The sequence below is a fragment of the Oryctolagus cuniculus genome, chromosome 21, assembly GCF_051225735.1.
Source record: "Oryctolagus cuniculus isolate XC-2025 breed Fujian yellow rabbit chromosome 21, ASM5122573v1, whole genome shotgun sequence".
NCBI lineage: Eukaryota > Metazoa > Chordata > Mammalia > Lagomorpha > Leporidae > Oryctolagus > Oryctolagus cuniculus.
Window position 1 is genome coordinate 18,570,449 of NC_142887.1, and position 23,262 is coordinate 18,593,710.

A 23,262-nucleotide genomic window follows, 5' to 3' on the forward strand; every position below is an offset into this window, starting at 1 on the left:
TCTATTCCCAAGTGTACTATGTTAGTGAAGGTGAAATCTTCCTAACTACTGGGCTGAAACATTGTTATCTTTATATCTGTGTAATGAATCATGTCGTAGGGCTCAGAAGTGGAGACATTTCTGAGCTTGTCAGCTGCACTTCTCTGCAGACTTTTCCAGTATAAGCAGGCTACTTCACAGTTTTTAATTTTAATTATTTCCTTAATTTTTAAAATTTTGAAATAATAAGCCAGTCTTCCTATTTCACCAAGTGCTGCATATTAGTGGTCAATTTATTAATATTTCAGCCATCAAAAACTGTAATTTCCACAAACTATTTGCTAAATGAGGAATTGCAAATCTTTATTTTCTTTCTCCTTTTTTTGTTTAAGGATTTATTTATTTATTTATTTATTTATTTATTTGAAAGGCAGAGGTACAGAGAGGCAGAAGCAGAGAGAGAGATCTCCCATCCACTCGTTCACTCCCCAAATGGCTGCAATGGCCAAAGCTGGGCTTATCCAAAGCTGGGAGCTAGGAGCTTCTTCCAGGTCTCCCATGCAGGTGCAAGGGAACAAGGACTTGGGCCACCTTCTACTGCTTTCCCAGGCACACTAGCAGGGAGCTGGATCAGATGTGGAGCAGTGGGACTTGAACTGGCACCCATATGGGATGCTGGCACTGCAGGCAGCGGTTTTACTCACAACGCCACAGCACTGGCCCCCACGCTTATTTCTCTTAAAATATAAGATGGTCATTTCACCAACAAGTTAGATAAAGCTTCAGTAAATATAGATTTCTGGAGTGAGTAAACTATAAGCCTGAAATAACTGTAAGTAGTTTCCATACATCTCCTTTTTATTTATTGAAACAGAGTGACAGAGAGAGACACACACACAAAGAAAGAAAGAGATCTAACTTCTTCTGATTCACTCTCCAGATGTTGCAATAGCTAGGGCTGGGGCAGGCCAAAGCCAGAAGCCAGGAATTCCATCTGGGTCTCCCACGTGGAGGGCAGGGATCCAAGTACTTGAGTCACCATCCGCTGCCTCCCGCGTGCATTAGTAGGAGGCTGGATTGAAGTGTAGAATGAGTGGGGACTTCATCCAGGCACTCTGGTACGGAATGCTGGTGCCCAGGGCGGCAGTGTAAGCTGCTTTACCACGACATCCACCCCTTTCCACACATTTCTGCGTCAGGTACACATGCATCTGGGATAGACTGTGCAGATACAGCTGAGTAGTCACACTACAATGAGATGACAACTTGACCGAGCCTTCACCTCTACTTTCCTCCCCACTCCCACTCCCAAACAAAAAATCCTCCACCTGGGTAGAGTGGGAAGAAGAGCAAAAAGAGTTCACTATAATCCATTCTGGGCAAAATAAAGACTCGTCCTCCCACTTGCTTTGCTACAAAGGTATGGAAACATGGTCAAACTAAGCAAAATTAGAAAAGAAAGTAGGATAGGTTGCCATCATTTTTGCCTTTTTCCAAAACATTTCCTTCTTTATTTCACAATTTTTTGTTTCAGAGACAGAGTGCTCCCTTCTGTTGGTTCATTTTCCAAATACCCTCATCAGGCAAGGTGGGGCTGGGACTGAAACTCAATCCAGGTCTCCCATTCAGGTAGCAGGACCCCAGTTATTGGAACCATCACTGCTGTCTGGCAAGGTCTGTATTAGCGGGCAGCCAGGGTCAGGGATCAAACACAGGTACTCTGATGCGGGATGTGGGCATCCTAACCGGTGTCTTCACTGCTAGACCAAAGGCTCATCACACGCCGACAGGTTTTAATACAATGTTTTTATCAAGGAATCCCGCTGAACCATCCTGTGCTCTCACTTGCTTGCCTTAACACTGTCACTGTTTTATTCTGGCCAGGACTTGCTCCCTCATTTGCAATTAGCTTGAACTCACAGGATCTCAGAGTTGGGAGGGATCATGTGGCTTCCCCATGGTCTCAGAGAGCAGGCAGCTTTGATATTATTATAAACTGGTGTTTCCAGTGAGAAAGCTACCACAGGGAAGCAGTCTGCTGCCAGCCAGACTATGTTCTAATTTGTTAACAGATACTACTATGTAAGTATGATCAGTGGAAGTTTTATTAGCACAACAGGAACTAAATTTGAATTTGATCCTTTTATAAAGATTGGTAAACATTTTCTCTGACATATTGAAAAAATCTTGTTATACAAGGAATAAAGTAGTACATTTATTTCAAGATTTGAAATACTAAAGGTTAGAATTCTATCACAGAAGCATGCATAAATGCCATTATATTCACTCAGAAAATACAACAACAAAGAGCTATCAACTTGGATACTATCAAAAAATAAAACACGCAATATAAAATATCTAATGGTACTGTGTTGTGAGACATTTTAAACCTCAGTTAGAGATTACAGGTCTTCTGAAATTTGCACATGAAGTTCAAAGGTTAAATATAATACACACTATAGGTGTACTATACGGTTTCTCCACATCTATTGGTAAATTCTAGATAACATTTGAATGTGGAATAAACCCAATATCAAAAGAAAAACTGCTTATAGAAATTCAAGAATCTAAGTCACTCCATGTATCTGACACTTTACATTATACCTAGGAATTGGAATGTACAGAAAAACAATTAAAAATACTATTGAGTGTTTGATATGTGCTGGGAACTGTATTAAGTGCAATTGCAAACTACAGAACAAAGTACTAGAAAGTTGCCAAATGAAACCACTAGTTTAAAGGAAGTAAAGAAAATAATTTAGAAGTGGAAATTTTTTGAGAGATGAACTTTATTTTTAACTCAGTCTTTAAAAATTCCCTAAAATTTATTTGTTCCAAGCCCTCTCTTTTTTTCTCTCTATATAATAAATATATAATAACATATGTTATATATATAAAACTTGCAATGGATTTTACAAACAGAATATTGGCAATGTTTTTTTGATACTGCTTGTTTTTATTATTTAGACCACTCATTTTTTCCCTAGGGTTCCTAGTGGACTAATTGCCCATTATCCTGTGTACTATCCAGTTTTCCTCCCAATTTACCAAAATATAAATATTGAAGCTCTTGATTCTTTTAAAATGGGGTGAAAGCAGGCTTCCCAGTAAATACTCATATGATCCACACACAGAGTTGATCTGTTCAATTATTACACAAAAGCACACGAGTCAGTCTCTGTTAATACACAGAACAGACAGAATGCCACATTCTTTTTTTTTTTTTTTTTTTTTTTGACAGGCAGAGTGGCAGTGAGAGAGAGACAGAGAGAAAGGTCTTCCTATACTGTTGGTTCACCCCCCAATGGCCTCTGCGGCCGGTGCACTGTGCTGATCCAAAGCCAGGAGCCAGGTGCTTCTCCTGGTCTCCGATGGGGTGCAGGGCCCAAGCACTTGGGCCATCCTCCACTGCACTCCCTGGCCACAGCAGAGAGCTGGACTAGAAGAGGAGCAACCGGGAGAGAATCCGGCGCCCCCACCGGGACTAGAACCTGTTGTCCTGGCGCCGTAGGCAGAGGATTAGCCTATTGAGCCAGGGCGCTGGCCAGAATGCCACATTCTAACATATCCGTCCATCTCACCTGGCTCACAGGGAGAAGCAGTGTTCATATCAATATTTATTCTTATTTTGACAGTGATGGAAATCCTCTCAAAATAATGTGGTATCATTATCGTTGCTTTACAGTTTGTTCAATAACAGGACAGATACGGGGTGATTACAATTTTTTAATTTCATAGTTTTGTTTTATATCACTGGTATTCTCCCCCTCAATTCATATTTGAAACTCAAGGAAATAATTTCATAAAGATAAAGAAAGGATTCCTCTTGATTGCAAAATAAGTCATGATCAATTAGTAATACTACCACCAATAGTACTGTGACTTTTAAAATGATAGCACTGTATTTCCCACACTTCAGTCTGTTTCTGCCATGCTTCTAGTCCCCCCCCCCCCCGAATCATTCAGCATGTGTCTTCAGCCAACTTCTTGTTAATACTCACAGACCCCTTCATCTTGTCAAGGATAACTAGAAATTTAATGTTTTTCCAAGGTGTTCGCCAGCTAAGGGTCACTAGCAAATTTAATAAGCTTAATCGACTCAGTCAAGTAGCTCTTAAGTAAAATGTCAAAAAAAAAATAATAACCCTTACTGAACCATATCTACTTTTTGGAGGCAGCTTCCACTAAACATGTATTTATATTCACTGTTGTGATACATAAATTTGAAATAAATTTTCTGTAAGATGAGAATGAAAATATCTATTTTATAGTTTTAGATCAGGATTCTTAATACAAAATGGAATAGAGTAAATTAAAGAGGCTGAAATACAGATTTTAGAATAATGGACAAGAAATACTTATTAATTAAATAACTTTTTTACTTTCTTTTTTTTTTTTCTTTTTTTTTTTTTTTTTTGACAGGCAGAGTGGACAGTGAGAGAGAGAGACAGAGAGAAAGGTCTTCCTTTGCCGTTGGTTCACCCTCCAATGGCCGCCGCGGCCGGCGCGCTGCGGCCGGCGCACCGCGCTGATCTGATGGCAGGAGCCAGGAGCCAGGTGCTTTTCCTGGTCTCCCATGGGGTGCAGGGCCCAAGCACCTGGGCCATCCTCCACTGCACTCCCTGGCCACAGCAGAGGGCTGGCCTGGAAGAGGGGCAACCGGGACAGAATCCGGCGCCCCGACCGGGACTAGAACCCAGTGTGCCGGCGCCGCTAGGCGGAGGATTAGCCTAGTGAGCCGCGGCGCCGGCCCCTTTTTTACTTTCTTAAGATCGTAAGTTTCCAAAACCAAAAGGTTTGAGTGTAAAACTTGAACTACAACAACAACAAAGGCCCACAGGCAGGAACAGAAGAGGAGGGCAGGCTGGGAAGAGGTACAGTGGGAGCTGCCATGGAGCAGATGGAGGCCAAGGAGAGAGCCGATGTCTCGGGAGGTCAGGGCGCATCCTCTGATGCCCTTCTTGCAGAGACAGACGCGGGCTTGTGTTTCCACTGGGTGGAGGAAAAAGGGCCAGTGCTCAAGCAATGAGTGTCGGGACGCACAGTATCATAACACTGTCCACACACTGTACTTGAAAAAAATATTAGAACATGCTGCTGGAAACCAAGTGCTTATGCCCCACCTGCTACAGAATCTCCTTGCAACTGGAAAGAAACCTAGACTTGTACTGAAGAAGAAGAGAAAATGACTAAAGAACTATATAGAACACCTTGCAAGAATAAAGGTTGAGAAAAAAAATTCCACCTTGAATATCCAAAGAACAATAAGGGCTTAAAAACGAGGTGGAAGAAGTGTATTTACAGACAGAAAGATGGATATTTGTTGAGATGGTGATTTACTGTTAGAAATTTTAAAAATCAGCTTATAAAACAATATAAGGATTCTTCAAAAAGTTTGTGGAAATGAAATTAAAAAAATGTTTCTTCAGTTGCAAAAAAAGATTTAAAATTCATGCATATGAACAGAGTTCAATAAGTTCATGTAAGATGTGTATTATGGAAAAGTTATACAAGAATTTAAAAGTTTTATGCACCAAAATACAATTATTTTTTAATTATATTTTCCATAAACTTTTTGAAATCCCCTTATATATAGAATATAATAATATTAATTACTATTTAAAAATTATTTATCTCAATGGGTTAAGACACTGCCTCGGGACATCTGCATCCCGCATCAGAGTGCCTAGGATTGAGTCCTGCTTCTTCAGATGTAGCTTCCTGCTAATGTTCACCCTGAGAGGAGGCAGAAGGTGGTTCAAGTCCCTGGCTCTCCTTCTACTCACGTGGGAGACCTGGCTAGAATTCCTGGCTCCTGGCTTTGGCCTGGCCCAGCCCAGCCCATGCTATTGCAGGCATTTAGTGGAGGGGTTGCGTGTGAACCAGTAGATGGAAAAATTCTCTTTTTCTATCTCTGTATCTTTGCCTTTAAATAAATAAAAATAAAATAAAATAATTATTTATCCAAAAAAAGCCAGAAGGTTATAGGTAAATTTATTTATCTGACTACAGAATATAATTTTATTTTCTTCTAATTACTCACATGTATTTTCTATTTATTAAAGCACAAAGCACAGATCACTTGGACAGCTGTGAAAAAGTATAGACGAAGAGTTGTTTTGGGTCAGAAGCTTCCCACCATTTTCCTGGGAAGGGGAAAATGGGTGAAGGAGAACGAAGGAGCTCTCAGCTTTCACATTCTCTTACCAACAAATCTTCTTGTGGGGAGCCTCCCTACTTTAGGACTGATTTTATAACATCTGAAACCAGGACACTTATAATTTCTTTTCTTTTTTTTTTTTTGACAGGCAGAGTGGAGAGTGAGAGTGAGAGACAGAGAGAAAGGTCTTCCCTTTCGCCGTTGGTTCACCCTCCAATGGCCACCGCGGCTGGTGCGCTGCGGCCGGCGCACCGCGCCGATCCGATGGCAGGAGCCAGGTACCTATCCTGGTCTCCCATGGGGTGCAGGGCCCAAGTACTTGGGCCATCCTCCACTGCACTCCCGGGCCACAGCAGAGAGCTGGCCTGGAAGAGGGGCAACCGGGACAGAATCTGGCGCCCCGACCGGGACTAGAACCCGGTGTGCCGGCGCCGCAAGTCGGAGGATTAGCCTAGTGAGCCACGGCGTCGGCGGACACTTATAATTTCAAAGTAAGACATACGTTCATCATTACTTTAACTAAATGTTCAATTGTACAGGTTAAAATGTCACTATTGTGCCTGCTATACTGTAGAAACGATAATGAATAATTTCTGTTCTACAGAAAATATAAAAATATTGCTTTGGGGCATCTTTAAGAATGAAGAAAATATTTATATAAGAACTTTTTTAGGGGCTGGCACTGTGGCATAATAGGCTAAGCCTCTGCCTGCGGCGCAGGTATCCCATATGGGCACTGGGTCATGTTCTGGCTGCTCCTCTTCTGATCCAGATCTCTGCCATGACCTGGGAAAGCAGTAGAAGAAGGCCCAAGTATCTGGGCCCTTGCACCCACGTGGGAGCCCCAGAAGAAGCTCCTGGCTCCTGGCTCCTGGCTTCAGATTGGCACAGCTCCAGCCATTGCAGCCATTTGGGGAGTGAGCAGGCAGATGGAAGACCTCTCTCTGTGTCTCTCCCTCTCTCTATCTTTAACTCTACCATCAAATAAATAAATAAAATCTTAAAAAAAAACTTTTTAAAACTGAAGATTATAAACTATTTTTAAACAAATTATTACCCTTAGTTTCCTACTATTATTAGCACTCAAACTATACCACTTGAATAATTACAAGAAACGTGGACTCAACAGGCCTGACTAGTAGTTTGTATAATTACATTATGTAGCCATGTTTGAGGAGGCACATGCATTCACAAGCAGTTGCAACGTTCAGTATATAGCTGAGAGAATGAAACATTTATATAGGATGCAAAGATAGACTTTAACCTTTCTACCTATGCATGCGGTAACCAAGATCTTTCTAGTCTGTCTGTAACAGTAATAAGCAGTAAACTCTCTCTTCCAACCCCTGCTCTTGGCCTACAGCATGCACAAGGGATCATTCATTGAGGAGAGGTGGGGAACTCCCCCTGGTAAGAAGACGCTCTGGCATCAACAAGCCCATCAGCTCCCATCTCCTCACCTCCAAACTCAACAGGAGTCTTCTCAGACTAACCCTTCCCCACCCTCTGCGAAGCACCTCCTTACAAGGTTCTTGGCTTTGGCTTGGGTAGCTCTGTCCTCTAGGAGGTCGAGTTCCTTGCCCACGCACCTCTGCTGGTTCCTCCATCTCCTCCTCTCACTCTTCACACAAGCATTTTCTTCTTTCTACACTTTCTCTTGTTCATCTGATCCACTCCTGTACTTTTAGAGCTCCCTCCCATGCTCTTAATACCTGCAACAAATTCTCACAAGCTGTTTTTTTTTCCTTTAAGATTTATCAATTTATTTGAAAGGCAGAGTTACAGAGAGGCAGAGGCCGAGAGAGAGGTCTTCTCTCTGATGGCCCAAATGGCCACAACGGCTGGAGCTGGGATGAACGGATGTCAGGAGCAGAAGCCTCCTTTGGGTCTCCCACGCGGGTGCAGGGGCCCAAGGACCTGGGCCATCCTCCACCGCCCTTCCAGACCACAGCAGAGAACTGGATTGGAAGTGGAGCGGCTGGGTCTTGAACCAGCACCCCATGAGGACGCCGGCATTGTAGGTGGCGGCTTCACCTGCTACAGCACAGCGCTGGCCCTGCTGCTTTTCTTCTTTTCCGTTGAGGCTGTCCTAGTTCCAGAACCTGATTACCAGTCCAAGTTCTCATTCCCAGTCTCTCTCCTCCTTTAAATTATTCTACAAGCCATTATTTAAATGACTTATTTATTTACTTGAAAGGTAGAATGACACAGATAGAGAGACAGAAAAACAGATCTTCTATCTACTAGTTCACTCCTGAAGTACTATAACAGCCAGGGCTGGGCCATGCTGAAATCAGGAGCCAGGAATTCCATCCAGGTCTCCCATGTGGGTGACGGGAGCCCAAGTACTTGGGCCATCATCCACTGCCTTCCCAGGTTCATTAACCTACATCCCCTGTCAGAGTGCCAAAGATTCAGTTCTGCCTCAGCTTCTGATCCAGCTTCCTGCTAATGTGCCTGGGAGGCATCAGATGGTGTATAATCTGAAGGTATAAACCCCAAAGAACTGAAAACATGTTCTTACAGAAACTTGCCCATGTATTTCACAGCAGCACTATTCCTAAGAGCCAAAAAGTAAAACCAGCTAAAATATCCAGCACTGGTGAATAGATAAAAAGCACATGGTATGTCCATACAGTTGTATACCATTTAGCAAAAAAAAAAAAAAAAAAAAAAAGGTAATATATACTGATATATTCTGCCACGGGGATAAATCTTGAAAACATGAGGCTAAGTAGAGAAGTCAGACACAAAAAGCTACATAGTGTCTGATTCCATTTATACAAAATATTCAGAATAGGCAAATCCTTAGAGACAGAAAGTTAGCAGTTTCCAGGGATTTGGGTCATTGGGAATGCTGCCTAACAGGGAAATGATTTCTTTCTGGGAAGAATGAAAACGTCCTAAGATTAGTGGCCATGGTTGCAGCAACACTGTAAACATACTAACAACCTAAACTGCATATTTTAAAATGGTGAATTTTATTTCAACTGAAAAACTTTAAAAATAGTTATACATTTAGCCCACAAACACAATTTGGATTTGTGGTGTAATGGAAAAGAGTTCTGATCTGGATCAGCATATCCAGGTTTAAGTCAATTCTGTTACCTCCCAGCCGTGGGATGGTTAGGATGTGGCTTAACTTCTCTAAGCCGTGGTGGCCTCAATCTATAAACTGAGTACAACGCCTGCCTCTCAAGGTCACTGTGAGATTCTTCAAGTCAGAAGAAATGATTATTTCGAATTAAAAAAAAACCCGAGTTTGTGTACACTTAAAGTGATTTGTGAAAAATTCCAAACTCTGTTGTATAACCCACAATTTCATTAAGTAGTCTGTAACTTCTCATCATTGATATGTTATCTGATCAGCTTTAATTGTCATATATGAATGGTATCTTGGACTAATGTAGTACTTATCCTATAGGCACTACTAGAACAGTACAAAATCATTTAATTCTGTGAGGGTACTTCCAAAAGTTCATGGAAAAATAGAAATAAAAAATGAGTTTACTTTGGCACAGAAACTTTTTAAGTCCCTGGATGTGAGCAGGTCTTCAAGTTCATGGAAAATGTGTGTTATGAAAAACTATGCGTGGATTTAAAAAATGTTTGGATACAAACAAACCTCTCTTTTAGTTCCATCTTTGATGAACTTTTTGAAGGGCACTTATAATCCTCACAATGAGACAGTCACAGATACAGGCCTAGAACTGGGTTGAAGTCCAGGTTCTGCTGCTGACATTTGGCAAACACCTGATGTCTCTGAACTTCAGCATATGCTTCTATAGTGTGTGTAAGTGTGGGCATATTTCCACCTGACAGTTTACAAGGGCTCACTGAGGGGCCGGCGCTGCGGCATTAGTGGGTAAAGCTGCTGCCTGCAGTGCCGGCATCCCATATGGTTGCCAGTTCAGTGTTCCTGCTGCTCCACTTCTGATCCAGCTTCCTGCTAATGTGCCTGGGAAAGCAGTGGAGGATGGCCCAAGTGCTTGGATCCCTGTACCCATGTGGAAGACCTGGAAGAAGCTCTGGCTCCCGGCTTCAGATAGGCCCCACTCTGGCTGTTGCAGCCATTTAGGGAGTGAAGCAGTGAATGGAAGATTCCCGCCCCCCCCACCCCCACCTTCCTCTCTTTCTGCCGCGCTGCAACTCTGCCTTTCGAACAAATAAACCTTAAAAAAAAACACACACACACACACACACACACTGCAAGATCTGGTACCGCACAAGCTCTCAATTATCAGCAAAGGTTATGATTATTGCCCATCGTGTCAAGAAATAAGTTTAAATGGCTAGTCAGAGTTTACAAGATAAATCTGAAGTGTAGCCAGGAATGAACAGGTAGTCTGCATGGTAGTTTAGGTCGTTAGAATGGGGGATGATGCAGTACCTTCCTGCGATTCTCTAGCTCACATGGGTCTCTACAGCACTGCTTCAGTGCAAGGCTGTGGGAATGTCAGGTCCGCGGCCTGGCCACCACAGGGTGAAGTCGAAATTCAATAAACCTACAGCAGGCTCATTTTAAGTTGATAATTCTGTATGGCTCATGAATGATGGTATAAACATGCAAATGGCCTTTGCAGAAAGACAATTCCCCACCCCTGCTTAGCCAAATGGTTTAATGTTCTGCTTGTTAGTTAAGGGAAGGACATAGTCCTATTCAGCATTAGCACAGAACCTGGCACAAACAGATGCTCAGTAAATATTTACTGAATAAATAAATGAAAAAAGGGTTTGGAGTCACTGCTGCATCCATCAGGAATCATCAGTACAAATCTAAAACATTAACTACACATTTCCAAATATCCACTGTCCTATGTAAGCAAAACATCGTGCCTTTTCAGAGTTTTCATTTGGGTCCTATGTGCTTTTTGGCATCAATACAAAGGAAGGTACAAATTATTTCAAAAGAGGATAAAGAACTGAAGCAAGAAGCACTCAATTTACATAACAAGTAAGCTTATGTTTAACTTCTGAATATGTATTTTATCTTTTCCTAATAGAGTGCCCTAGTAGATTTGTTTGAGGACAGGGATCCTGTGTAATTGATTTCAGTATCTCTTCACAGGGCCTAACTTCACACACTGCAGATACTTAATCATACTTAAATCTAAAAGAGAACTTCAGGGCCAGAATAGTGGCGTAGGGAGTAAAGCCTCCGCATGCAACACTGGCATCCCATATGGTTGCCAATTTGAGTACTGCCTGCTCCACTTTGGATCCAGCTCCCTGTTAATGTGTCTGGGAAAGCAGTGGAGGATGGCCCAAGTCCTTAGGTCCCTACACCCATGTGGGAGATCCAGAAGAATTTCCTGGCTCCTGGCTTTGTACTGGCCCAGCTCTGGCCATTGCAGCCATTTGGGGAGTGAACCAGCAGATGGAAGATCTCTCTTTCTGAGACTCTGCCTTTCAAATAAGCAAATATTTCTTAAAAAAATAAATAAATGGGAATGTCAGCAAGTTCATGGAAAATTGAAAGATTCTTTTTGTTTAAAACATTTTTGAAATACATTTTTTTTCACAATATACATTTCCATGAACTTTTTGAGGAACTCATCATTCTTTTTTTATATAAACCTCAATGATCGGGGCTGGTACTGTGGTGTAGCAGGTAAAGTCCCTGCCTGTAGTGCCAGCATCCCATATGGGTGCTGGTTCGAGTCCCGGCTGTTCTACTTCTGATCCAGCTCTGTGCCATGGTGTAGGAAAGCAGTGAAAGATGACCCAAGTCCTTGGGCCCCTGCAGCTGCATGGGAGACCCTGAAGAAGCTCCTGGCTTCTGGCTTCAGATCAGCGCAACTCTGGCCATTGTGGCCATCTGGGGAGTGAACCAGTGGAGGGAAGATCTCTCTCTCTCTCTGTGCCTCTCTCTCTCTAACTCTGACTTTCACATAAATAAATAAATCTTTTTTAAAAAAACCTTAATGATCATATTTAGCCTATAGTGATAGGATTAAAATGTCTAAGTATCCAAACTAAAACTCTTCAATGGCAGCTATCTCAAATAAAGAAAAAAATCATATGTATTTTATGTGTCTGTATACTTATCTGTGTAGATACATACAGATCCATATACATGGCTTCTCAAAAAGAAAAGAGGCTGGTGCTGTGGTGTGATGGGTACAGCTGCTGCCGTGAGGGCAGTCGGTATGGGTGCCAGTTGGAGTCCCAGCTGCATCACCTCTGATCCAGCTTTCTGCTGTGGCCTGGGAAAGCAATGCAGGATGGCCCCCCAAGGTCTTGGGCCCCTGCACCCATGCGGGAGACCCGGAAGAAGCTCCTGGCTTCAGACCAGCCCAGTTCCGGCCATTGTGGCCACCTGAGGAGTGAACTAGTGGATGGAAGATCGATCTCTCTCTTCTGTCTCTCCCTCTCTCTTCTCTCTGTCTCTCTCTCTCTTTAACTCTGCCTTTCAAATAAACAAATCTTTAAAAACAAGAAAAGCAAACATACAAAAAGAATTACAAGCTTGTCTTCACTTTTGTTGCATCTTTCCATTTAGATCTCTTCAATATTATTAGGGTTATTGATTTTATTTTAGATAAGCATGTTGAAATAGATTTGCTTTCTTTTCTTCCCCTTTAAACATATTTCAGCACTATAAGAACTAAGACTGAACTTTAAGATACATGATCCTTGTATTCCAAATGTCTACATTAGTGAAGATACAATGGTGAATGATAGACCCTACACACCTTTTTGTTCACTAAGTTAAAAATCACTGGGAATTTGCAGCAAAGCAGTAGAAGCCGAAATAGTAAGGAAAAGCTTCAAAGAGGAAGGCAGCTTTACACAGGGTCTTGTAGGCAAAGCAAAATCTGAGTAAGTTTGCAGAGATAAGCACAGCTAAAGTGCAGAGTAGTTCCAGTGGTGCAGCAGACCACTGTGGATATGGTATGCTTCAGAGACTGACTTCAACAGAATAGAAAGGAAGGGACTGAGAACACAGGAAATAAACAGCCTAAGGACACCTAGAAAAGGTGTTGAAAGCCAGGCAGAAGAGGTGAGATTTAAAGGAGAGGAGGAGGAGCCACTGAAGCTCTCTGAACAGGGGAATGATATGTGGAAGCAGCATTTAGAGATGATTAATCAGGATGAGCTGGAAGACAGAGATGCAAAGAAGGAAGCCATAGTGATAACCTAGGAACAAGGCAATAAGGGTATAAATCGGACAGGAGCACACGGATACTGTGTGTTTTGGCAGCCATGTGATGGGCCTTGATTGAAAAGTTAGGGGCACCAGAAACAAGCCAGAGACGTAGACTAACTGAGGAATTGGTTACCAGGCAAAGGAGTATACCACAGATAAAACACAGACATTTCAAACGTCAGAAATACAAAGGCTTATATCTTTCAGGTCTCCCTAGGAACAGCTTCATGGATGCGCCTTGTGAATTTGTTCTGGGCGCCCCTCCCTAACACACCAGTTATACACCTGCTTTGCTAACACAACCCCATGAAAATCTGCTTATGTGAGAATTAGTCTGAGGGGCTGGTGCTGTGGCTCACTTGGTTAATCCTCCATCTGCGGCACTGGCATCCCATATGGGCGCCGGGTTCTAGTCCTGGTTGCTCCTCTTCCGGTCCAGCTCTCTGCTGTGGCCCAGGAGGGCAGTGGAGGATGGCCCAAGTGCTTGGGCCTCTGCACCTGCATGGGAGACCAGAAAGAAGCACCTGGCTCCTGCTTCGGATGGGCGCAGCGCCGGCCATAGCGGCCATTTGGGGAGTAAACCAATGGAAGGAAGACCTTTCTCTCTGTCTCTCTCTCACTGTCTGTAACTCTACCTGTCAAATAAATAAATAAAATCTTAAAAAAAAAAAAAAAGAATTAGTCTGAGTTTTCAACACACAAAGTTAATTGAACCATTGTAGGATCTGAACCCTGGAATCTCATATAGAAAAAATAGAAACATATTCTAGGGGCTGGCACTGTGTCGTAGCGAGGAAAGCCACCGCCTGCAGTGCCAGCATCCCAAATGGGCGCCAGTTTGAGGGAGACCCAGAAGAAGCTCCTGGCTTCAGATCGGCACAGCTCTGGCCATTGTGGCCAATTGAGGAGTGAACCAGTGGATGAAGACATCTCTCTGCTTCTCCTTCTCTGTGTAACTCTGACTTTCAATTAAATAAATTAATATTAAAAAAAACCACATATTCTTCTTTATATTCAAATACATGTATATATTCTCTACTGTGTAGGTCACTCAAAACAAAACAAAAACACTTTGCCATATTGCTTTCCTGAGCTATTCTACCAACCTGGGAGGAAACTCTGAAGTGAAATAAAGAGAAAAATGTTACTAATGCTAAACTGGTCAGATTATATAATCATTTGGACTAATGATGATTAAATCTGTAGCCAGCTTCTCCTCCTTGTGTCCATGCCATTGAGATTAGGTAGGACACAGTGTGGTAAGAGAGTGGCATAAATAAGATCAATGAATTCCAGTCATGTGCTCCCACGATGCTCTTTAAAAACTTACAATTTAACACATGCTTTTATTATCTAAACATTATATCATGTGTTATCTCTTCCAATATCCATTTTCTGGAGGAACCATTGACTGAGAATCAAAATACACATTAGATTATATGAGAGTCTTCAAAATGTTTATGGAAAATGTGTATTATGACAAAACTACGGATGAATGTCAAAATTTTTTGCACTCGGGCCAGCACTGTGGCACAGTGGCTTAAAGTCCCAGCCTACAGGGCCAGCATCCCATAGGGGTGCCGGTTCAAGTTGCGGCTGCTCCATTTCTGATATAGCTCTCTGTTACAGCTTGGGAAAGCAGTCGAAGATGGTCCAAGCCCTTGGGGCCCTGCACCTGCATGGGAGACCCAGATGAAGCTCCTGGCTTCTGGCTTTGAATTGGCTCGGCTCCAGACATTGCTGCCATTTCAGGAGTGAACCAGTAGATGATGAAAGACCTCTCTGTCTCTCTCTGTCTCTACCTTTCTCTGTAACTCTGTCTTTCAAATAGGTAAAATAAATCTTTTAAAAAATATTTTTTTGAGCCACAAGAAACTTGTCTTTTAATTCTATTTTCCCACAGACTTTTTGAAGTGTCCTTGTACTATCAATTCCAAACACGTTACCAAAGTCAAAAGTGAGAATTATAAGGAAGCTGGACATGCCACTCACCATGTCCAAGAAAGAACTGGGGAGGGGTGTCAGCTCTAAGAACTGTGCCAAGGATGCCGACTCCTTCCCTCACATCTAACCTTTCCTTGAACCAAAACCAGTGCACTCTGTTCCTGAGGGACAGTGGGACACGGCGATGAACTGGGAGTTTAACTGCTCCTTCTTTCAGAACATACACTATTTGATGGTATTGACAGGATCTTCATATCTTCCAAATTTGGTAACATTAAAAAAAAGAAAAGCTACTCCTTAGATCAGCCAGCTTAAGACGAGCTGGCCTGGTTGGTGACATCAAAATGCTTGAAAAAAATATTTTCTTAGACTATTCCAGTGACTTGTTATTCCAGTTACTTGTGTAACTCTCACCAGTGAAAGTAAGCTTTTAAAGACATTTCTCGGTACATAAGATACATTCCTAAGAAGAGACTTCCAAAAATAACTCTTCACTGTAACTCCCTCCTTATGCATCTGGGCAGACCCGCCACATTTCCTCCACAAAGCTTCCTTTTATGTTGGAACTGAAGACGCTCAATGCCAAGCCAAAGGAGAACAATCTAGAACTATAACTCCTTCACAGCAGATGGCTATTTTTATTAGTAATCTATATAAATTGCCCAAGTGTGTTGGGGCATCCTTACATTTTTATCTCCACAGTAAATACCGCATTTGAGGTTTTAAGTTCTGCATCCCCTCCCCCATCTTCTCTCTGCCAACACGTGGCCATCTACAGAGCAGGCAGTGTGGTCTTTGTAGAACAGAGATAAGATGACCACCGTAAACCAGAGAATGGAAGATTAAGCACATGTCAGCTAACTGGAGAGTTTAAAGATTCCATCTGTATATGTAACCAACAGGCAGCCATAAATGGTTAAATAAGTATGCACAAATTAATAGGATACAGTTCGTAACTTCCACATTTCCCTTCAACCAGCGGTGCTTTGGCAGGCAGCCATGTAATCTGCAATAATCTGTCACAGTGAAGCACTACCCACTTCCTCTGCTCCACCCCCAGCAAGCTATGGCTGGGATACTTCTGGACTGATAATATTCAGATCATCATGTAAGCCCTGTGCATGACAGCTGAAACATACAGACTTAGTAATTTTAAATCTTTAACATTCATAAACCTCAAGGAATAAAGCACATGCTATATGGTATCACATTTCAAAGATTATTTGAAATTTTTAATTTGGTTTTTATACCTTAGAAAGAATAGTGTCTTCCCACCCCCAAGTCAGTATTATCTACTGCAAAGCTTCTTGGATGCAAATGTGCCCCATGTACAATTTCAGAACTTAACTCCACATTTAACATGTGAGATAGTAGTTGTTGAGATGTCAGGGTTACATATTGGTCTACATATTTCATTTAAACTTTGCTAGAAGAGCTTGGTGAAGTTGTTAAAGAAAGCATTGAGACACCTCTCCCCATTTATAAATTTATAAATTTATAAATTTAAACACTATAGCATGTCAAATAAAAATTATCTAGTTTCCTGTTTCATCTAATCTCATTTTATGGACTAGAGGAATTTCATATTATTATTAATTGTTAATTACCTCATGGCTAAGACATGTTACTTCTGAAAGAACCCTATGTACTAAAATGATACAAAAAGAGTACAAACCAAAGAAAATGTGACCAAACTGATCACACTGTCTCTAATTCTGATGTAACATGCTAGAAACTGCTTTCCTATTTTCTCTTTCTGTGAAAGAAGAAAAATAGGAAGTAGTACAATTATTTTTAAAGACCTCTAACATGAGTAGAATCACTCTGAGTAGCTTAATTTTGAAATATAATTTTAAGGTAAGAATATCAGTCATTAACATAAACTGAATCCATTTAATCATGATGGCCTTTAGAATATTTTAAATATTTTGTTTAAAACACCCTTCTGACAAGCTTTTAGTATTTTATTTGCAGCTCAGCATGTACCTTATTTATCCAGAAGAATGGAAAAGAATATTTTTTTTAAATTGCCACTAACACTTATTTGTAGAATATCACACTGCAGATTAAAATAAATAGAGCATATGAAGTCAATGACATTTGAGGCTGATGACTCCCAGGAGAACTTTGAACTAAGATCATAAATACTCACATGAAATTCAACAGAAAGTTTAAATTACTGCTGAACAATGTGAAGGTACAAACCATATTTATAAGGAAACAGGCAATGTAAAATGAAACACGAAATAAGCTTACTCATAGCAGATCATCTCAAATGCGTGTCCATCTCGTATTTCCAGTCCAACATACTAAGAACTTTAAAAATTCTTCATTTAGCTATAGCAACCAATAAGATTGCTCTAGATATGATTTTCTTTAAGAAGCTGCCTCTTATTCACAGGAAAAATAAAACTGATCTCAACTTAAGTTGTAAGAACACCACCAGTCTACCAGCACCTTCGACCCGAGACAGGAAGTTATTACAGACACTTCATTTTATAAGCGAGGCTTAAAGAGAGTACTTCCTGGTCAGACAGTTCACGTCCACTGGATTTTATACAGCTTCCATTCTAACATTCTGGAAGGAAGTTTCTTAACATTTTTCCCCAACTGCTTCCCCAATCCCTCAGAAAAATTTAAACTTGTTCAAGCTAAACACATTTTACATAAAAACTATGACATCCTGCCAGTGCTTACCATTATAGGATCATGTAAATATCAGAGCTGGCTGTTATTGGTAAAAACATCAGCTTAACTTTTAATTATTTTACACTGACACACCTTCCACCCCCTTCCCTGCGTTCTAAGTAAGGTTTCAGGAGACACAACATTAGAAGGAAAAGAAAGAATGCACTTAAAAATGGACAACTCACCAACTCCTTGATGAGGAAGAAAACTCAAAAAACCATTCACATTATAATTTTCAAAGTTAAAGTGACTTCTCTCTTCGGCTTATGTATAAAAAACATCTTGCAGAAACCTTGTGTAATCCTAACAAGGAACTGCAGATGCGAACGGCAGGGCCTGGTGCGCTCATTACTATCAGTACTGCAAGCTGCAGTTACTTCCTGTTACAACCCCCATTGGTTCCCACAGGTGCAAGGGCCTCTGCGTGGTGCCGATTGGCCCTTCCTTTTTAAGTGATCCACTAAGGAGACTTAAGGTTGGCACAACCAATGGATTATTAGCACAGAAGTACCTTGGGCTAAAACGGAGTACTTCCCAAACTAGGTCGACTGTGAATTGATGATCACCTCACTCAAAAGGGCTAGAAAAAAATTTGTTTCAACAGACTTTCATTATTTTTCTAAGATGTGTTATTATTAAGAATGTCTGTGACTTCACTCAACACACACTTATGAACTGACTTGTCTAAGCATTAGGAAGACAATAAGGAACAAAATAGAGTCCCGGTGGTCATTCATAAATGATCTAGAATTCTGAGGATTTCATGTATGAAAAGACTTCCATAAAGGCACAGACTCAAGAAATTCGTACTGAAGTTGGGAAAGTCCGCTGTAGTTAGTGCTCACTACTAAGAAGCATTAATGGTAAATGTACCACTTTAAACCTAGAAGAATTTTTCCAGAGTCTGCTACACAAAAGTAGGTTTCCTCAGGTTTTCAGCATTTCAGAGAGGCCATGTCGGAGGCAACGGTAAGTTCCAGCAGGGGAAAGGAAGAACTTCTCACCATGAGTCACCAGTGACTAAGTTCTTTTAATTCAGGCTTAAAACACAGTTCAAACTCAATTACTTGTACATGCAGAAAACTGATAACAACCCCAAATTAACACCAGAAGCTCGATTTTACCGATTTTCAGGGTCAACAGCAGCAACTAAGAAAAACAAATGAAATGTTTTGAAATAGATAGTGTTCCTGTGCTGAATTTTATTATTATTTTGGTCTTGGTAGTCTTTAATACCTAAGAGCCATGTCAGCAAGCTTTCATTAGATTTTGTTACAATGGATGGTTTTCTTAGGCTTTAGCCAAGTGAGACATGATCATCTTGCAATGTATGTAGTGGTGTTTGTTTGTTTTTGCTTTTTTATTTTTTAAAATTTCTTTACTTGAAAGGGAGAATGACAGAGAAATATCATCTATCCACTGGTTCACTCCCTAGATAGCTGCAACAGCTAGGGCTGGCCAGGCCAAAGCCAGACACTGCATCTTGGTCTCCAATGTGGGAGCAGGGACCCGGGTACTTGGGCCATCATCTGCCACCTTCTCAGGAACCTTTGCATAACGCTGAACTGCAAGTGAGCAGCCAGGATGTAAACTGGCAGTCTGTATTCAACAACAAAAATCTAGTAAACTCAAGGCTGCTTAGTAAAGACAGAAAACCCAGGGAGTAAAATGTACAGATAAACTCTGCTCTTCTAAGCTATACTTAACTTCCTTAAGATTCTTTTGTTTAACAAACTGGAGGACTTCCCAAGGCCAACAAGTAAACAAATAGCTTCAGTTGCAAATGACAGCAGATCTTACTTAATTTGTTGCTAATGCCTAGAGAAAGGAAAGTAAACTTTCAGAGATCTGAAGTTAAAACCCATCAGATAAAACTGCCACCTGAGGAAATAAAATAACAAATTCCAAACAGTCAGGGTCAAAGGCCACCTACAGGAATATTATCAATGTTAAAAGTGAACATACAGGGGCCAGTGCTGTGGTGTAGCAGGTAAAGTCGCCACCTGCAGTGCTGGTTCAAGTCCCAGTTGCTCCACTTTTTTTTTTTTTTAAAAGATTTACTTATTTTATTCGAAAGGCCAAGCTACAGAGAGGCGGGCCGGGGTGGGGGAGGGGGTGTCTTCCATCTGCAGTTTCACTCCCCAAATAGATTCGAAGCCAGAAGCCTGGAGCTTCCTCTTGCTCTCCCACGCAGGTGCAAGGGCCCAAAGACTTGAGCCATCTTCCATTGCTTCCCCAGGCGCATTAGCAGAGAGCTGGATTGGAAGCGGAACAGCTAGGACTAGAACTGGCACCCATATGGGATGCCAGCACTGCAGACAGTGACCCCACCTGCTACACCACAGAGCCAGCCCCTGGTCTACTTCTGATTCAGTTCTCTGCTATTGCCTGGGAAAGCAGTAGAAAATGGCCCAAGTCCTTGGGCCCCTGCACTGATGTGGGAGACCAGGAAGAAGCTTTTGGCTCTTGGCTTTGGTTTGGCCCAGCTCCAGCTGTTGAGGCTATTTGGGGAGTATACCAGTGGGTGGAAGATCCCTCTCTCTGCCTCTGCCTCTCTGTAACTCTGACTTTCAAATGAATAAAAAAAAAATCTTAAAAAAATGAACATACAAGTTCTCATATGGTTGCTCTTACTGGCATCAAATTTACCAACTGTCAGGCTCTGAGGCAAATTGTTCCTTGAAGAGTTATCCCTGTTATAGTTATCTATATAGACAAATTTAATATTATTTTGAACTTGAAATATATATTTAAACTTAATGCAATTCAACAATTAAGATAATAGTTCTGAGACACCTGGTTAGTAAGACATTGTCCTTTTAGAGATGAAGAAGATGAACATCCAGGGAAGCTAAGTATAAACACTATAATGCAGCATCATAAAGAATATGATGTACAAAGAGAAAGTACAGAGGTTGTGCATTTGACCCAGCAGTTAAGATGAAACCTGACCCTTTTCACCAAGATGGCGCCGAAGGCGAAGAAGGAAGCTCCTGCCCCTCCTAAAGTCGAAGCCAAAGCGAAGGCCTTGAAGGCCAAGAAGGCAGTGCTGAAAGGCGTCCACAGCCACAAGAAGAAGAAGATCCGCACGTCCCCCACCTTCCGGCGGCCCAAGACGCTATGCCTCCGATGGCAGCCCAAATACCCTCGGAAGAGCACCCCCAGGAGAAACAAGCTTGACCACTCTGCCATCATCAAGTTCCCCCTGACCACGGAGTCGGCCATGAAGAAGATAGAAGACAACAACACACTGGTGTTCATTGTGGATGTCAAGGCCAACAAGCACCAGATCAAACAAGCTGTGAAGAAACTCTGTGACATTGATGTGGCCAAAGTCAACACCCTGATCAGACTGACGGAGAGAAGAAGGCGTGTGTGCGGCTGGCTCCTGACTATGATGCTCTGGACTTTGCCAACAAAATTGGGATCCTCTGAACTGAGTCCAGCTGGCTAATTCTAAATATATGTTTTTTCACCATAAAAAAAAAAAAAAAAAGATGAAACCTGGGACTCTTGGATTCCCTATCAGAGTGCCAGGGTTCAAGTTCCAGCTCACTTCCAACCCAGCTTCCTGCTCATGCAGACCCTAGGAGGAGGCAGCTGATGGTTCAAGTCGTTGGGTCCCTGGTACCCATGAGGGGCGACCTGAATTGAGTTGCTGGCTTCTAGCTTCAGGCTGGCCCAGTCCCAGGCATGTGGGGAGTGAACCAGTGGATGGGAGCATTCTTTCTTTCTGTCTCTCATGTAAATGACATGAATAAATCAAATGGAAAAGTATAAGGTACAGAGGAAATTCGAAGGAGAGAGTACTAAGATGATCAGAGGAGGCCTCACAACAGACAGCATTAGGGGTGGGTGCCTGACCTCGCTGTTAAGGGCAGCTTGAGAGGCCTCCATTGCACACTGGAGATCAGGATTCAGTCCTGACTCGGCTACTGATTCCAGTCTCCTAATACATGCCCTGGGAGACAGCAGGTGATGACTCAAGTCTGCCGCCCTTGCCATCCATGCAGGACACCCAGACTGAGTTCTGGTCCCTTGGCTTCAGTCTGGCCTACACCTGGCTGTTGTGGGTATTGAGGGAGTAAGCCGGCAGATGAAAGATTTCTCTCTCTCTCTCTGTCTTTCTCTCTGTGTCTTTTTCTCTCTGCCTTTCAAATAAATAAGAATTAAACAAACAAACATGGCATTGTTTTAGAGGTAGATCTGGAAAATGAGGAAAAGAAGGCATTCTAGCCAAAAGAAAGGGCAGGAACAAAGACTGGGAGGCGGAAAAGCAGTACTTGGCTAGTAAGCAGGCTGGTCTTGATGGGGCACATGCATGTGAGAGAGAGAAAGAGAGAGAGAAGGAGAGAGAGAGAATCCGACAGGAATATAAAAACAGCTTCACAAATCTGTGCTGTAGATATGGGGAATTATTTAAGGTTTTAAACACGCGAGTGACAGAATCCGAGCTGTGCTTCAGGGAGAACAGGAGCACAACCGCACCCAGGCGGGGTCAGGAAGACAAGGAGCCGGGAGACTTGTCACTGCGGGCCTTCCCAGCCTCTCTGGAAGGCCTGTGTTCAGTCTTCCTGGGAGCACGGAGCGCTGTGGCGTGGAAGGTGCACAGAGAAGCCTGAACTAGGTCACCGTGGTCACGTTTTTCATTGTGTGACCCTAGGAAGTCACCTCGAGTCTCACTTTCCCTATGTGTCAATCTATAAATTATTCTTTTTGGAGTCAGGAGCCGTGAGATTCAGCAAACAATTAGGGAGTAGAGCAAAAACAGTAATAAAATTTATCCCAAGTGATTAAAATAAGGAACATTTATTAAGCATTGCCTATGTGTTTGTCACTTACATAAATCCCTTTATTTGGTTCCTCCAAGAATCCCGAGAGATAAATATCCTTATTTCCCGGATGAGAGAATTGGGAGTGTTCAAACTTAAGCAATTTTCCCAGGTCAGAGGGCTGCCATAGTGACAAAGCCAAAACAGGGACAGAGGCCTCCCTGAGTCCAAGGCCCTGTCTCCTTCCACAGTGTTGGGCTGCTTTTATGTGGCAGAGGAATAATGCTAACACTTATTCTTCTGTTCCATTTGGAAACACTGTCTCTTTTTAACACCATTTCATGTACTCCAAGTCCTCAGTGAGGATAGCAAAAAAAAAGTGGTGACACAAAGGGAATGTAACTTGCTGATCATTAATTCACTCACTCAATTCACTTTTACTGAGCATCTTTCATGATGTCTGGTGCTGTGTTTAGTATGGGGGGATACAAAGATGAACAAGACCCACCTCTGCCCAGTGGTGAATGACAAGCTCATGTAAACAGGGAACTGGGATACAATTTCAGAAG

At 42.1% G+C, this 23,262-nt stretch overlaps 1 protein-coding gene and 1 pseudogene across 4 annotated transcripts in view; one reads left to right on the plus strand and one right to left on the minus strand.

Annotated features, from left to right (window-relative positions):
• Positions 1-23,262, minus strand: part of TAOK3 (TAO kinase 3) — a 200,106-nt gene that overhangs the window by 169,970 nt on the left and 6,874 nt on the right. The window contains exon 1 of one of the 3 annotated variants that reach the window (XM_051826867.3): positions 18,107-18,308. The exons of 1 other annotated variant lie outside the window; for it this stretch is intronic. The gene's annotated coding sequence lies outside the window, so the exon portion shown is untranslated. Of the gene's footprint in view, positions 1-17,489; positions 17,722-18,106; positions 18,309-23,262 lie in introns of those variants that run through there. One more of the 3 variants, XM_051826868.3, reaches the window with a different exon arrangement.
• On the plus strand, positions 19,269-21,810 carry LOC138847414 (large ribosomal subunit protein uL23 pseudogene; annotated as a pseudogene). Its single transcript, XR_016227232.1, has one exon. The product of XR_016227232.1 is annotated as a large ribosomal subunit protein uL23 pseudogene (transcript).